Source organism: Eucyclogobius newberryi, unplaced genomic scaffold (genome assembly GCF_026437365.1).
Source record: "Eucyclogobius newberryi isolate DKJ021-1_F unplaced genomic scaffold, fEucNew1.0.hap1 SCAF_6, whole genome shotgun sequence".
In the NCBI taxonomy this organism is placed as follows: domain Eukaryota; kingdom Metazoa; phylum Chordata; class Actinopteri; order Gobiiformes; family Gobiidae; genus Eucyclogobius; species Eucyclogobius newberryi.
The window spans coordinates 35985161-36003156 of NW_027316278.1; the positions used below are offsets into that span (position 1 = coordinate 35985161).

Here is a 17996-nt window from a genome sequence, read left to right on the forward strand (position 1 = left end):
CAGCTGGAGGATGTGGGCATCCTTCTCGCTTTCTCAGCAAGCACTGTAGCATTTGAGCTAATCCTCATCCCTTCCTCCCTCAGCCAGAGACCGAGCCAATGTTTCAACATCAAAAGCACCACAACCTCAGCCTCCACCAAAGGATTCATCAGCAGCTGCTCCACCACCACCAGCAAAGGATTCAGCTCCAGCTTCTCCACATTCACCTCCACCGCCTCCAGCAAAGGAACAATCTTCAAAGGCCTTGGACCCATCTATGACAAGCCCAACAACATCCCTGTCATCGCCCCTGCCTTCACACCAGCCCTGGGTTCCCCCTGCAACATCTACTCCCACTAAAGATTCATCATTCTCCTTCTCATCTCCACTCTCACCCATGGGCCTTCCCAGCCATTTTGAAAGTCTGATCAAATCAGGCATTAAGATGGCTCCACTCACGCCCAATATAGCAAGGGCTATGCCGACTACACCAACAAAAGCCCCACCACCCATCCCCCCTCGCCTCTCACCTGGTCCCAAACTCTCCTTGGCTACAAAAGCCCCACCACCCATCCAACCTCGCCTTTTACCTGGTATCTCCCATAGCTAGGATGCACTGGGTCTCAGCGTTGCCGGGACTTATTGTCACATTAAAAATCAAACCAACCCGGGGCCCTATGTAAAAAGAGCCCCCCCTAGTGCTATTTCTGTAGTCACATCATCACACAGATGGAAAAACAAAATGCGAGTCAGGCCCAATCTGAGAAATGTGATTCATATTCCCTGTGAAAAGATAAAGCCCAGTCCCACTGAAACTAGTCTGAAACTTGCTTTGCTAAATGTCAGATCCTTATGTAACAAATCTCTCTTAATCAATAATTTTATTTCTTCTTATAATCTTGATTTTATGTTTTTAACTGAAACATGGCTTGACAAAAACACAGGAAATGTAGTTCTGATAGAATCTGCTCCACCCAACTTTAAGTTTGAATCTGAAACACGAGAAAACAAAAAAGGGGGTGGAGTCTGTGCTGTCTTTAGAGATGAAATAATTACCCGCAGGTTGTCTTTTGGGGTGTTTTCATCATTTGAGTATGTATCCTTTAAAATGGAGCTAAAACGGTCTCCATCCATTCTCTTCATTGTTTTATACAAGCCTCCTCAGCACTGCCAAAGTTTTATTGATGATTTTACTGAGATGCTTTCAGTCATATGCACAGACTTTGATGGTTTGGTCATTACAGGTGATTTCAACGTGCATGTTGATAATATTTGTGACAGAAACGCTAAAGAGCTTGATGCTGTCCTTGAAACCTTCAGTCTTACTCAGCATGTGAGAGGCCCCACCCACAGCAAAGGACACACTCTAGATCTCATAATTACAAAGGGGGTAAATATTTCAAATGTTAATGTGATCGATGTTGCTCTGTCTGATCATTTCTGTGTCTTCTTTGACCTGTCTGTTTCTCCCCAACCTCCGGTTGGTCCTGCAGTTGTTCAGAGGAGACACATAAGTGATGGCACAGGTGCACTGTTTATGGAAATGATAAACTTTGAAAATGTCTCATGTTCTAATGTAAATGATTTGTTGAACTCTGTTACATCTAGTGTTTTGAATGTTCTGGACACCATTGCCCCTATAAAGGCTAAAATGGTTAAAAATAAGCAGAAGGCGCCGTGGAGAAATGATGATTCGGTCAGGGCACAGAAAAGGGAGTGCCGCAGGGCCGAACGGAAATGGCGCAAGTCAAAGCTCCAGGTTCAAAAAGAGATTTACAAAGAAAAGCTGAACATGTACAACCTAATCTTATGTAGAACTAGGGAAATATATTTTTCTGAAATAATTGGAAGCTGCAGTAACAACTCGCGTGTCCTGTTTGCCACAGTAAACAGATTAACAAACCCTCCAGCTCAGCTGCCGTTAGAACTCATTTCCACATCCAAGTGTAATGAGTTTGCATTATTCTTTAATGACAAAGTTCAGGGCATTAAAAATGCTATAAATCCCACAATGCAAAAAATTACCCTAAAACCACCAAGACACTTAGAGCTAACTCACTTTGCACCAGTAACTGACAAAACTGTCCATGAGATCATCACCAGTCTGAGTTCATCTACATGCTGCCTTGATGTGTTACCCACCAGATTTCTAAAGTCTGTGCTGAACAGTTTGTTAGCACCATTCACTCACATAATTAACATGTCGCTTCAATCTGGAACATTCCCAATGTCTTTGAAAACTGCGGTCATAAAGCCTCTCCTAAAGAAGAGCAGTCTTGATGCCGCAGTACTGAGTCATTACCGGCCCATCTCTAATCTGCCATTTTTGGGCAAAGTCCTTGAAAAGGTTGTTTACCAACAGCTGACAGATTTCCTCTTAATAAACAACTCATTTGATGTTTTTCAGTCAGGTTTTATACCTCATCACAGCACTGAGACTGCTCTTGTCAAGGTGACAAATGACATCCTTCTGAACACTGACACGGGCAAAGCCTCAGTCTTAATTCTGTTAGATCTGAGTGCTGCTTTTGACACTGTCGATCATGGGATCCTCTTACAGAGACTAGAGGACTGGGTGGGCATCACTGGCACTGCCCTAAACTGGTTAAGGTCCTATCTGGAAGACAGGAAGTACTTTGTTGAAATTGGTAGCTGTGTCTCAGACCACATGACACTGACCTGTGGAGTGCCCCAAGGGTCAGTCCTGGGTCCCCTTCTGTTCAACCTCTACATGCTGCCGTTAGGTCAGTTGATACGCAGTGAAAATGTGTCCTATCACAATTATGCAGACGACACTCAGATCTATGTTTCACTATCGGCAGGTGACTATGGACCAGTAGATTCACTCTGTCACTGCATCCAACAGATCAGTTTGTGGATGCAAAACAACTTTCTCCAGCTGAACTCAGACAAGACTGAAATAATCGTTTTTGGCCCACAGAAACAAAGAGAAAGTGTTAGCGGTCACCTCCAGAGTCTCGCTCTAAAACCTACAAACCAAATTAGAAATCTGGGGGTAATAATGGACTCAGACTTGAACTTTAATAGCCACGTCAAATCAATAACATCAGCAGCTTTTTACCATCTAAAAAACATTGCCAAAATCAAAAATATAGTGTCAAAACCAGATTTAGAGAGACTTATCCATGCGTTTGTCTCCAGTAGATTAGACTACTGTAACGGCCTGCTCACTGGCCTCTCCAAACGAGTTGTAAAACAGCTGCAGTACATTCAGAACGCTGCTGCTCGGGTCCTGACTAGAACCAGGAAGTATGATCACATTAGTCCTGTTCTCAGGTCTCTGCACTGGCTCCCTGTGGCTCAGAGAATATACTTTAAAGCAGCTCTGCTTGTGTACAAGTCTCTCCATGGCCTAGCACCAAAGTACATCTTGGATATGTTAGTGCCATATGAACCATCTCGGACTCTGAGGACCTCAGGGACCGGCCTCTTGCTGGTGCCCAGAGTCAGGACAAAACATGGGGAATCTGCGTTTCAGTTTTATGCAGCTAAAATCTGGAACAGTCTTCCTGAAGTTGTGAGACAGGCTTCTACTCTGACAATGTTCAAATCTAAGCTAAAAACAGTTTTGTTTAGCTGCGCATATGACTGAAAGGATTTTTTCTTTGCACTCTTCTCTTTTGTTTGTGATTTTATTAGTTTAGAAAATCAGTTGGATTGATAATTTTTAATTTAGTTAATTTTATTGTATTTCTGTTTCTGTAATTTCTTTGTGATTTGAATGCATTTTTCCTGCTGTGAAGCACTTTGAATTGCCTTGTGTATGAAATGTGCTCTACAAATAAACTTGCCTTGCCCTTGCCTTGCCTTAGATCCCTTAAGAGCAGCTCAGGGGGTGTGCGTGTAGTCTAAAACTGAGTACCTCTGTTTCACCTGTATGTGGCTGATGTTACTATAACGCTGGACGTTTGCTGGATGTTCCTTGTGTTTTCTCCAAGAAAGAATTTGTGTTCCGTTTCCTGCTCTTTCTCATGGATGATGTCTCAACATATTTATGGGGTCCATAGACAATGCTCTACCATTTGAACTCATCATGGAAAAAAATGGGAGAGAACTCACAGAAAGGACTGTTTACATTGGCTCATGTGCTCGCACTTACAGAGCCAGTGTAAACATACAAAGCCCTGAAGTAATCAGGGACACGTTAAGTGTCCTGTTGTTTAATGTGCTGAAGCTATCAGTATCAACCTTGTGGTACGCTCTTAAATTCTTTGGTGGAGTATAATAACAAGGTACTGTTATCGACGAGGATGGGATTCGAACCAAGCAGTCCATCGCCTTAACCACTCGGCCACCTCGTCAGTGCACTTTCCTATATCCTATGGAAACGTGTTGGTGGAAGTAAAATTCCAACCAGACTAATGATTTATCCTTGGGTTTCACTTTCTTCCAAAAGAGTTACAGTAGATACACGAGGGCCATTTCATATTGCTGTTGTGCCCATGCAGCCCTGGCTGGTTACCAAAATATGTCTGAAATCACAGGAGCTGCGTAATCTCGGTTGAGCCGTCCAAAGTTGGTGTGACTGAGACGAACTGAAGATGTCCTTTGAAAGATGGTCACACAGCTCTGAGACAGTCCCATTCAACAAACTGTACGTAGGAACACAGGTGATCCTTTCTTTGAATTCAAATCTCAAATATTTGTATTATTATTTCTTTTGCTGAGTGAAAACCGAAAGCTCCATTTGGTTTACTGCTGCATGAATACATAATGCCATTACCTTTGGATTTGAAAAACCAAACGATATTCATCTCACCACGTATTTAACATACATAACAAGGCAAGGTAAGGCAAGTTCTGTTGTAGAGCAAAAATCGTCCACAAAGCAATTCAAAGTGTTTTACACAACAGGAAAAGATGCAGTATTGATGAAAGAGTAAAACCGAATGGGCACTTCATTTTTTTTTTTTTATCTTGCATCTTAAAAATACAAATGGCCTACTAGTATAGGATTTTAACTCCCAGATTCTGAAGAAATAGTCACCTTGCATTAAAAAATGTCATTGCAAAGATGTTGCAAAAAATGGCTAAAATTTGCAAACAATGTGGATTTTCTTAAAGAAACCAAGAAAGAAGGCCTAGCACTGTACCAACTGAGCTATCGAAGGTGACAGAGGGGCACTAAGTGTTGAAAGCTACGGCCACAATAAATGTCTTAAATGCCATCTTTTTGTCCTCTTGAGACACGGCTATACAGTTCAAAGGGCGGTCTAAATATTGCTGAAGGACATTGTTGTATTTGGTCTTTTAAGAAATACAAAATCTGTTTACGCAAAGAGCATCAAACTCACAGGGGCTTCCGGGTATGAACCGTGGACCCGATAAGAGGACATCCTTCGAGCCGGATTTGAACCAGCGATATAAGGATTACAGGATTGCAGACTACAGTCCTCTGCTCTACCAACTGAGCTATCGAAGGTGACAGCACATCACCTAGTGTAAAAAACTATAGCCGTGTATAGCCAACCTGTGTCCGTGCTCTTGCCCTTACAGTCTCATGAACGTTTTCATGTAGTGTGAGCCCAGTCTTTGAGGTCATTTCAAGTCACACAGTAGATATAGTAGCTATAGTATATTCCGAGTGTGAAGAGGCTGGGATGAAAATCAGCACCTCCAAAACCGAGGCCATGGTTCTCAACCAGATAAAGGTGGCTTGCCGGGTGGGAAGCCCCAGTATCTATGGGTCAACATTCGGCTATCTCGTGGACACTGGGCCGTTCCACCAAGGAAGATGCTTAAAGTCCAGAAGGCAGCTGGAGGATGTGGGCATCCTTCTCGCTTTCTCAGCAAGCACTGTAGCATTTGAGCTAATCCTCATCCCTTCCTCCCTCAGCCAGAGACCGAGCCAATGTTTCAACATCAAAAGCACCACAACCTCAGCCTCCACCAAAGGATTCATCAGCAGCTGCTCCACCACCACCAGCAAAGGATTCAGCTCCAGCTGCTCCACATTCACCTCCACCGCCTCCAGCAAAGGAACAATCTTCAAAGGCCTTGGACCCATCTGTGACAAGCCCAACAACATCCCTGTCATCGCCCCTGCCTTCACACCAGCCCTGGGTTCCCCCTGCAACATCTACTCCCACTAAAGATTCATCATTCTCCTTCTCATCTCCACTCTCACCCATGGGCCTTCCCAGCCATTTTGAAAGTCTGATCAAATCAGGCATTAAGATGGCTCCACTCACGCCCAATATAGCAAGGGCTATGCCGACTACACCAACAAAAGCCCCACCACCCATCCCCCCTCGCCTCTCACCTGGTCCCAAACTCTCCTTGGCTACAAAAGCCCCACCACCCATCCAACCTCGCCTTTTACCTGGTATCTCCCATAGCTAGGATTCACTGGGTCTCAGCGTTGCCGGGACTTATTGTCACATTAAAAATCAAACCAACCCGGGGCCCTATGTAAAAAGAGCCCCCCCTAGTGCTATTTCTGTAGTCACATCATCACACAGATGGAAAAACAAAATGCGAGTCAGGCCCAATCTGAGAAATTTGATTCATATTCCCTGTGAAAAGATAAAGCCCAGTCCCACTGAAACTAGTCTGAAACTTGCTGTGCTAAATGTCAGATCCTTATGTAACAAATCTCTCTTAATCAATAATTTTATTTCTTCTTATAATCTTGATTTTATGTTTTTAACTGAAACATGGCTTGACAAAAACACAGGAAATGTAGTTCTGATAGAATCTGCTCCACCCAACTTTAAGTTTGAATCTGAAACACGAGAAAACAAAAAAGGGGGTGGAGTCTGTGCTGTCTTTAGAGATGAAATAATTACCCGCAGGTTGTCTTTTGGGGTGTTTTCATCATTTGAGTATGTATCCTTTAAAATGGAGCTAAAACGGTCTCCATCCATTCTCTTCATTGTTTTATACAAGCCTCCCCAGCACTGCCAAAGTTTTATTGATGATTTTACTGAGATGCTTTCAGTCATATGCACAGACTTTGATGGTTTGGTCATTACAGGTGATTTCAACGTGCATGTTGATAATATTTGTGACAGAAACGCTAAAGAGCTTGATGCTGTCCTTGAAACCTTCAGTCTTACGCAGCATGTGAGAGGCCCCACCCACAGCAAAGGACACACTCTAGATCTCATAATTACAAAGGGGGTAAATATTTCAAATGTTAATGTGATCGATGTTGCTCTGTCTGATCATTTCTGTGTCTTCTTTGACCTGTCTGTTTCTCCCCAACCTCCGGTTGGTCCTGCAGTTGTTCAGAGGAGACACATAAGTGATGGCACAGGTGCACTGTTTATGGAAATGATAAACTTTGAAAATGTCTCATGTTCTAATGTAAATGATTTGTTGAACTCTGTTACATCTAGTGTTTTGAATGTTCTGGACACCATCGCCCCTATAAAGGCTAAAATGGTTAAAAATAAGCAGAAGGCGCCGTGGAGAAATGATGATTCGGTCAGGGCACAGAAAAGGGAGTGCCGCAGGGCCGAACGGAAATGGCGCAAGTCAAAGCTCCAGGTTCAAAAAGAGATTTACAAAGAAAAGCTGAACATGTACAACCTAATCTTATGTAGAACTAGGGAAAGATATTTTTCTGAAATAATTGGAAGCTGCAGTAACAACTCGCGTGTCCTGTTTGCCACAGTAAACAGATTAACAAACCCTCCAGCTCAGCTGCCGTTAGAACTCATTTCCACATCCAAGTGTAATGAGTTTGCATTATTCTTTAATGACAAAGTTCAGGGCATTAAAAATGCTATAAATCCCACAATGCAAAAAATTACCCTAAAACCACCAAGACACTTAGAGCTAACTCACTTTGCACCAGTAACTGACAAAACTGTCCATGAGATCATCACCAGTCTGAGTTCATCTACATGCTGCCTTGATGTGTTACCCACCAGATTTCTAAAGTCTGTGCTGAACAGTTTGTTAGCACCATTCACTCACATAATTAACATGTCGCTTCAATCTGGAACATTCCCAATGTCTTTGAAAACTGCGGTCATAAAGCCTCTCCTAAAGAAGAGCAGTCTTGATGCCGCAGTACTGAGTCATTACCGGCCCATCTCTAATCTGCCATTTTTGGGCAAAGTCCTTGAAAAGGTTGTTTACCAACAGCTGACAGATTTCCTCTTAATAAACAACTCATTTGATGTTTTTCAGTCAGGTTTTATACCTCATCACAGCACTGAGACTGCTCTTGTCAAGGTGACAAATGACATCCTTCTGAACACTGACACGGGCAAAGCCTCAGTCTTAATTCTGTTAGATCTGAGTGCTGCTTTTGACACTGTCGATCATGGGATCCTCTTACAGAGACTAGAGGACTGGGTGGGCATCACTGGCACTGCCCTAAACTGGTTAAGGTCCTATCTGGAAGACAGGAAGTACTTTGTTGAAATTGGTAGCTGTGTCTCAGACCACATGACACTGACCTGTGGAGTGCCCCAAGGGTCAGTCCTGGGTCCCCTTCTGTTCAACCTCTACATGCTGCCGTTAGGTCAGTTGATACGCAGTGAAAATGTGTCCTATCACAATTATGCAGACGACACTCAGATCTATGTTTCACTATCGGCAGGTGACTATGGACCAGTAGATTCACTCTGTCACTGCATCCAACAGATCAGTTTGTGGATGCAAAACAACTTTCTCCAGCTGAACTCAGACAAGACTGAAATAATCGTTTTTGGCCCACAGAAACAAAGAGAAAGTGTTAGCGGTCACCTCCAGAGTCTCGCTCTAAAACCTACAAACCAAATTAGAAATCTGGGGGTAATAATGGACTCAGACTTGAACTTTAATAGCCACGTCAAATCAATAACATCAGCAGCTTTTTACCATCTAAAAAACATTGCCAAAATCAAAAATATAGTGTCAAAACCAGATTTAGAGAGACTTATCCATGCGTTTGTCTCCAGTAGATTAGACTACTGTAACGGCCTGCTCACTGGCCTCTCCAAACGAGTTGTAAAACAGCTGCAGTACATCCAGAACGCTGCTGCTCGGGTCCTGACTAGAACCAGGAAGTATGATCACATTAGTCCTGTTCTCAGGTCTCTGCACTGGCTCCCTGTGGCTCAGAGAATAGACTTTAAAGCAGCTCTGCTTGTGTACAAGTCTCTCCATGGCCTAGCACCAAAGTACATCTTGGATATGTTAGTGCCATATGAACCATCTCGGACTCTGAGGACCTCAGGGACCGGCCTCTTGCTGGTGCCCAGAGTCAGGACAAAACATGGGGAATCTGCGTTTCAGTTTTATGCAGCTAAAATCTGGAACAGTCTTCCTGAAGTTGTGAGACAGGCTTCTACTCTGACAATGTTCAAATCTAAGCTAAAAACAGTTTTGTTTAGCTGCGCATATGACTGAAAGGATTTTTTCTTTGCACTCTTCTCTTTTGTTTGTGATTTTATTAGTTTAGAAAATCAGTTGGATTGATAATTTTTAATTTAGTTAATTTTATTGTATTTCTGTTTCTGTAATTTCTTTGTGATTTGAATGCATTTTTCCTGCTGTGAAGCACTTTGAATTGCCTTGTGTATGAAATGTGCTCTACAAATAAACTTGCCTTGCCCTTGCCTTGCCTTAGATCCCTTAAGAGCAGCTCAGGGGCTCTGCGTGTAGTCTAAAACTGAGTACCTCTGTTTCACCTGTATGTGGCTGATGTTACTATAACGCTGGACGTTTGCTGGATGTTCCTTGTGTTTTCTCCAAGAAAGAATTTGTGTTCCGTTTCCTGCTCTTTCTCATGGATGATGTCTCAACATATTTATGGGGTCCATAGACAATGCTCTACCATTTGAACTCATCATGGAAAAAAATGGGAGAGAACTCACAGAAAGGACTGTTTACATTGGCTCATGTGCTCGCACTTACAGAGCCAGTGTAAACATACAAAGCCCTGAAGTAATCAGGGACACGTTAAGTGTCCTGTTGTTTAATGTGCTGAAGCTATCAGTATCAACCTTGTGGTACGCTCTTAAATTCTTTGGTGGAGTATAATAACAAGGTACTGTTATCGACGAGGATGGGATTCGAACCAAGCAGTCCATCGCCTTAACCACTCGGCCACCTCGTCAGTGCACTTTCCTATATCCTATGGAAACGTGTTGGTGGAAGTAAAATTCCAACCAGACTAATGATTTATCCTTGGGTTTCACTTTCTTCCAAAAGAGTTACAGTAGATACACGAGGGCCATTTCATATTGCTGTTGTGCCCATGCAGCCCTGGCTGGTTACCAAAATATGTCTGAAATCACAGGAGCTGCGTAATCTCGGTTGAGCCGTCCAAAGTTGGTGTGACTGAGACGAACTGAAGATGTCCTTTGAAAGATGGTCACACAGCTCTGAGACAGTCCCATTCAACAAACTGTACGTAGGAACACAGGTGATCCTTTCTTTGAATTCAAATCTCAAATATTTGTATTATTATTTCTTTTGCTGAGTGAAAACCGAAAGCTCCATTTGGTTTACTGCTGCATGAATACATAATGCCATTACCTTTGGATTTGAAAAACCAAACGATATTCATCTCACCACGTATTTAACATACATAACAAGGCAAGGTAAGGCAAGTTCTGTTGTAGAGCAAAAATCGTCCACAAAGCAATTCAAAGTGTTTTACACAACAGGAAAAGATGCAGTATTGATGAAAGAGTAAAACCAAATGGGCACTTCATTTTTTTTTTTTATCTTGCATCTTAAAAATACAAATGGCCTACTAGTATAGGATTTTAACTCCCAGATTCTGAAGAAATAGTCACCTTGCATTAAAAAATGTCATTGCAAAGATGTTGCAAAAAATGGCTAAAATTTGCAAACAATGTGGATTTTCTTAAAGAAACCAAGAAAGAAGGCCTAGCACTGTACCAACTGAGCTATCGAAGGTGACAGAGGGGCACTAAGTGTTGAAAGCTACGGCCACAATAAATGTCTTAAATGCCATCTTTTTGTCCTCTTGAGACACGGCTATACAGTTCAAAAGGCGGTCTAAATATTGCTGAAGGACATTGTTGTATTTGGTCTTTTAAGAAATACAAAATCTGTTTACGTAAAGAGCATCAAACTCACAGGGGCTTCCGGGTATGAACCGTGGACCCGATAAGAGGACATCCTTCGAGCCGGATTTGAACCAGCGATATAAGGATTACAGGATTGCAGACTACAGTCCTCTGCTCTACCAACTGAGCTATCGAAGGTGACAGCACATCACCTAGTGTAAAAAACTATAGCCGTGTATAGCCAACCTGTGTCCGTGCTCTTGCCCTTACAGTCTCATGAACGTTTTCATGTAGTGTGAGCCCAGTCTTTGAGGTCATTTCAAGTCACACAGTAGATATAGTAGCTATAGTATATTCCGAGTGTGAAGAGGCTGGGATGAAAATCAGCACCTCCAAAACCGAGGCCATGGTTCTCAACCAGATAAAGGTGGCTTGCCGGGTGGGAAGCCCCAGTATCTATGGGTCAACATTCGGCTATCTCGTGGACACTGGGCCGTTCCACCAAGGAAGATGCTTAAAGTCCAGAAGGCAGCTGGAGGATGTGGGCATCCTTCTCGCTTTCTCAGCAAGCACTGTAGCATTTGAGCTAATCCTCATCCCTTCCTCCCTCAGCCAGAGACCGAGCCAATGTTTCAACATCAAAAGCACCACAACCTCAGCCTCCACCAAAGGATTCATCAGCAGCTGCTCCACCACCACCAGCAAAGGATTCAGCTCCAGCTGCTCCACATTCACCTCCACCGCCTCCAGCAAAGGAACAATCTTCAAAGGCCTTGGACCCATCTGTGACAAGCCCAACAACATCCCTGTCATCGCCCCTGCCTTCACACCAGCCCTGGGTTCCCCCTGCAACATCTACTCCCACTAAAGATTCATCATTCTCCTTCTCATCTCCACTCTCACCCATGGGCCTTCCCAGCCATTTTGAAAGTCTGATCAAATCAGGCATTAAGATGGCTCCACTCACGCCCAATATAGCAAGGGCTATGCCGACTACACCAACAAAAGCCCCACCACCCATCCCCCCTCGCCTCTCACCTGGTCCCAAACTCTCCTTGGCTACAAAAGCCCCACCACCCATCCAACCTCGCCTTTTACCTGGTATCTCCCATAGCTAGGATGCACTGGGTCTCAGCGTTGCCGGGACTTATTGTCACATTAAAAATCAAACCAACCCGGGGCCCTATGTAAAAAGAGCCCCCCCTAGTGCTATTTCTGTAGTCACATCATCACACAGATGGAAAAACAAAATGCGAGTCAGGCCCAATCTGAGAAATTTGATTCATATTCCCTGTGAAAAGATAAAGCCCAGTCCCACTGAAACTAGTCTGAAACTTGCTGTGCTAAATGTCAGATCCTTATGTAACAAATCTCTCTTAATCAATAATTTTATTTCTTCTTATAATCTTGATTTTATGTTTTTAACTGAAACATGGCTTGACAAAAACACAGGAAATGTAGTTCTGATAGAATCTGCTCCACCCAACTTTAAGTTTGAATCTGAAACACGAGAAAACAAAAAAGGGGGTGGAGTCTGTGCTGTCTTTAGAGATGAAATAATTACCCGCAGGTTGTCTTTTGGGGTGTTTTCATCATTTGAGTATGTATCCTTTAAAATGGAGCTAAAACGGTCTCCATCCATTCTCTTCATTGTTTTATACAAGCCTCCCCAGCACTGCCAAAGTTTTATTGATGATTTTACTGAGATGCTTTCAGTCATATGCACAGACTTTGATGGTTTGGTCATTACAGGTGATTTCAACGTGCATGTTGATAATATTTGTGACAGAAACGCTAAAGAGCTTGATGCTGTCCTTGAAACCTTCAGTCTTACTCAGCATGTGAGAGGCCCCACCCACAGCAAAGGACACACTCTAGATCTCATAATTACAAAGGGGGTAAATATTTCAAATGTTAATGTGATCGATGTTGCTCTGTCTGATCATTTCTGTGTCTTCTTTGACCTGTCTGTTTCTCCCCAACCTCCGGTTGGTCCTGCAGTTGTTCAGAGGAGACACATAAGTGATGGCACAGGTGCACTGTTTATGGAAATGATAAACTTTGAAAATGTCTCATGTTCTAATGTAAATGATTTGTTGAACTCTGTTACATCTAGTGTTTTGAATGTTCTGGACACCATCGCCCCTATAAAGGCTAAAATGGTTAAAAATAAGCAGAAGGCGCCGTGGAGAAATGATGATTCGGTCAGGGCACAGAAAAGGGAGTGCCGCAGGGCCGAACGGAAATGGCGCAAGTCAAAGCTCCAGGTTCAAAAAGAGATTTACAAAGAAAAGCTGAACATGTACAACCTAATCTTATGTAGAACTAGGGAAAGATATTTTTCTGAAATAATTGGAAGCTGCAGTAACAACTCGCGTGTCCTGTTTGCCACAGTAAACAGATTAACAAACCCTCCAGCTCAGCTGCCGTTAGAACTCATTTCCACATCCAAGTGTAATGAGTTTGCATTATTCTTTAATGACAAAGTTCAGGGCATTAAAATGCTATAAATCCCACAATGCAAAAAATTACCCTAAAACCACCAAGACACTTAGAGCTAACTCACTTTGCACCAGTAACTGACAAAACTGTCCATGAGATCATCACCAGTCTGAGTTCATCTACATGCTGCCTTGATGTGTTACCCACCAGATTTCTAAAGTCTGTGCTGAACAGTTTGTTAGCACCATTCACTCACATAATTAACATGTCGCTTCAATCTGGAACATTCCCAATGTCTTTGAAAACTGCGGTCATAAAGCCTCTCCTAAAGAAGAGCAGTCTTGATGCCGCAGTACTGAGTCATTACCGGCCCATCTCTAATCTGCCATTTTTGGGCAAAGTCCTTGAAAAGGTTGTTTACCAACAGCTGACAGATTTCCTCTTAATAAACAACTCATTTGATGTTTTTCAGTCAGGTTTTATACCTCATCACAGCACTGAGACTGCTCTTGTCAAGGTGACAAATGACATCCTTCTGAACACTGACACGGGCAAAGCCTCAGTCTTAATTCTGTTAGATCTGAGTGCTGCTTTTGACACTGTCGATCATGGGATCCTCTTACAGAGACTAGAGGACTGGGTGGGCATCACTGGCACTGCCCTAAACTGGTTAAGGTCCTATCTGGAAGACAGGAAGTACTTTGTTGAAATTGGTAGCTGTGTCTCAGACCACATGACACTGACCTGTGGAGTGCCCCAAGGGTCAGTCCTGGGTCCCCTTCTGTTCAACCTCTACATGCTGCCGTTAGGTCAGTTGATACGCAGTGAAAATGTGTCCTATCACAATTATGCAGACGACACTCAGATCTATGTTTCACTATCGGCAGGTGACTATGGACCAGTAGATTCACTCTGTCACTGCATCCAACAGATCAGTTTGTGGATGCAAAACAACTTTCTCCAGCTGAACTCAGACAAGACTGAAATAATCGTTTTTGGCCCACAGAAACAAAGAGAAAGTGTTAGCGGTCACCTCCAGAGTCTCGCTCTAAAACCTACAAACCAAATTAGAAATCTGGGGGTAATAATGGACTCAGACTTGAACTTTAATAGCCACGTCAAATCAATAACATCAGCAGCTTTTTACCATCTAAAAAACATTGCCAAAATCAAAAATATAGTGTCAAAACCAGATTTAGAGAGACTTATCCATGCGTTTGTCTCCAGTAGATTAGACTACTGTAACGGCCTGCTCACTGGCCTCTCCAAACGAGTTGTAAAACAGCTGCAGTACATCCAGAACGCTGCTGCTCGGGTCCTGACTAGAACCAGGAAGTATGATCACATTAGTCCTGTTCTCAGGTCTCTGCACTGGCTCCCTGTGGCTCAGAGAATAGACTTTAAAGCAGCTCTGCTTGTGTACAAGTCTCTCCATGGCCTAGCACCAAAGTACATCTTGGATATGTTAGTGCCATATGAACCATCTCGGACTCTGAGGACCTCAGGGACCGGCCTCTTGCTGGTGCCCAGAGTCAGGACAAAACATGGGGAATCTGCGTTTCAGTTTTATGCAGCTAAAATCTGGAACAGTCTTCCTGAAGTTGTGAGACAGGCTTCTACTCTGACAATGTTCAAATCTAAGCTAAAAACAGTTTTGTTTAGCTGCGCATATGACTGAAAGGATTTTTTCTTTGCACTCTTCTCTTTTGTTTGTGATTTTATTAGTTTAGAAAATCAGTTGGATTGATAATTTTTAATTTAGTTAATTTTATTGTATTTCTGTTTCTGTAATTTCTTTGTGATTTGAATGCATTTTTCCTGCAGTGAAGCACTTTGAATTGCCTTGTGTATGAAATGTGCTCTCCAAAAAACTTGCCTTGCCCTTGCCTTGCCTTAGATCCCTTAAGAGCAGCTCAGGGGCTCTGCGTGTAGTCTAAAACTGAGTACCTCTGTTTCACCTGTATGTGGCTGATGTTACTATAACGCTGGACGTTTGCTGGATGTTCCTTGTGTTTTCTCCAAGAAAGAATTTGTGTTCCGTTTCCTGCTCTTTCTCATGGATGATGTCTCAACATATTTATGGGGTCCATAGACAATGCTCTACCATTTGAACTCATCATGGAAAAAGATGGGAGAGAACTCACAGAAAGGACTGTTTACATTGGCTCATGTGCTCGCACTTACAGAGCCAGTGTAAACATACAAAGCCCTGAAGTAATCAGGGACACGTTAAGTGTCCTGTTGTTAAATGTGCTGAACCAGTATCAGTATCAACCTTCTGGTACGCTCTTAAATTCTTTGGTGGAGTATAATAACAAGGTACTTATATCGACAAGGATGGGATTCGAACCCACGCATGCAGAGCACAATGGATTAGCAGTCCATCGCCTTAACCACTCGGCCACCTCGTCAGTGCACTTTCCTATATCCTATGGAAACGTGTTGGTGGAAGTAAAATTCCAACCAGACTAATGATTTATCCTTGGGTTTCACTTTCCTCCAAAAGAGTTACAGTAGATACACGAGGGCCATTTCATATTGCTGTGGTGCCCATGCAGCCCTGGCTGGTTACCAAAAGATGTCTGAAATCACAGGAGCTGCGTAATCTCGGTTGAGCCGTCCAAAGTTGGTGTGACTGAGACGAACTGAAGATGTCCTTTGAAAGATGGTCACACAGCTCTGAGACAGTCCCATTCAACAAACTGTACGTAGGAACACAGGTGATCCTTTCTTTGAATTCAAATCTCAAATATTTGTATAATTATTTCTTTTGCTGAGTGAAAACCGAAAGCTCCATTTGGTTCACTGCTGCATGAATACATAATGCCATTACCTTTGGATTTGAAAAACCAAACGATATTCATCTCACCACGTATTTAACCCTTTAGGCGCCAGAGATTATGGATGAAATAAATGTATAAATAAAAAACTTCCTGAGATAAAGAGAACTGAAGCCGGGGCACAGCTCTGGGTCGGCAGTGCCCCTGGAGGCCCGTAGAAGCTCCACACTCCAGTTGATTCTTGGATAAAAGGGCACCCAGCCGGTCTCGAACTCGCGTGAGGCGGAGCAGGGATCATCCACCCCGCACACGGCCAGACTTTGCCCGGCCAGGGAGCACCTTCTGCGGGTCGGAGGCTCCGGGTCGGAGCCCCTGGAGCCTGGAGCCCTCACCGGGCCCCGAACTCGGCTGCCGGAGGCAGTGCAGTGCCTCAGGGATAAAAGGGCACCCAGCCGGTCTCGAACTCGCGTGAGGCGGAGCAGGGATCATCCACCCCGCACACGGCCAGACTTTGCCCGGCCAGGGAGCACCTTCTGCGGGTCGGAGGCTCCGGGTCGGAGCCCCTGGAGCCTGGAGCCCTCACCGGGCCCCGAACTCGGCTGCCGGAGGCAGTGCAGTGCCTCATGGATAAAAGGGCACCCAGCCGGTCTCGAACTCGCGTGAGGCGGAGCAGGGATCATCCACCCCGCACACGGCCAGACTTTGCCCGGCCAGGGAGCACCTTCTGCGGGTCGGAGGCTCCGGGTCGGAGCCCCTGGAGCCTGGAGCCCTCACCGGGCCCCGAACTCGGCTGCCGGAGGCAGTGCAGTGCCTCATGGATAAAAGGGCACCCAGCCGGTCTCGAACTCGCGTGAGGCGGAGCAGGGATCATCCACCCCGCACACGACCAGACTTTGCCCGGCCAGGGAGCACCTTCTGCGGGTCGGAGGCTCCGGGTCGGAGCCCCTGGAGCCTGGAGCCCTCACCGGGCCCCGAACTCGGCTGCCGGAGGCAGTGCAGTGCCTCATGGATAAAAGGGCACCCAGCCGGTCTCGAACTCGCGTGAGGCGGAGCAGGGATCATCCACCCCGCACACGACCAGACTTTGCCCGGGGAAGGGCCACTCTGGCTGGGCATGGCCCCCACTGAGCACCCCCTGGAACCCCTGGAGCCCCCGGAGCACCTCCAGAGCCACCCCCCACTCCTCCAGACTCTGCCCGGGGAAGGGACACTCTGGCTGGGCATGGCCTCCACTGAGCACCCCCTGGAGCCCCCGGAGCACCTCCAGAGCCACCCCCCACTCCTCCAGACTATGCCCGGGGAAGGGCCACTCTGGCTGGGCATGGCCTCCACTGAGCACCCCCTGGAGCCCCCGGAGCACCTCCAGAGCCACCCCCCACTCCTCCAGACTCTGCCCGGGGAAGGGCCACTCTGGCTGGGCATGGCCTCCACTGAGCACCCCCTGGAGCCCCCGGAGCACCTCCAGAGCCACCCCCCACTCCTCCAGACTCTGCCCGGGGAAGGGCCACTCTGGCTGGGCATGGCCTCCACTGAGCACCCCCTGGAGCCCCCGGAGCACCTCCAGAGCCACCCCCCACTCCTCCAGACTCTGCCCGGGGAAGGGCCACTCTGGCTGGGCATGGCCTCCACTGAGCACCCCCTGGAGCCCCCGGAGCACCTCCAGAGCCACCCCCCACTCCTCCAGACTCACCCCGGGGAAGGGCCACTCTGGCTGGGCATGGCCCCCACTGAGCACCCCCTGGAACCCCTGGAGCCCCCGGAGCACCTCCAGAGCCACCCCCCACTCCTCCAGACTCTG

General features: G+C 45.3%; 3 non-coding genes across 3 annotated transcripts; all 3 read right to left on the reverse strand.

The window, feature by feature from the left end:
* Nucleotides 1-5335: 5335 nt before the first annotated feature.
* On the reverse strand, nt 5336-5422 carry trnay-gua (transfer RNA tyrosine (anticodon GUA)). The gene is given in 2 exon segments: nt 5336-5371; nt 5386-5422. It is a non-coding gene; the product is annotated as a tRNA-Tyr (tRNA).
* A 5665-nt stretch (nt 5423-11087) lies between these two features.
* trnay-gua (transfer RNA tyrosine (anticodon GUA)) lies at nt 11088-11174 on the reverse strand. The gene is given in 2 exon segments: nt 11088-11123; nt 11138-11174. It is a non-coding gene; the product is annotated as a tRNA-Tyr (tRNA).
* A 4573-nt stretch (nt 11175-15747) lies between these two features.
* On the reverse strand, nt 15748-15829 carry trnas-gcu (transfer RNA serine (anticodon GCU)). The gene has a single exon. It is a non-coding gene; the product is annotated as a tRNA-Ser (tRNA).
* Nucleotides 15830-17996: the final 2167 nt, after the last annotated feature.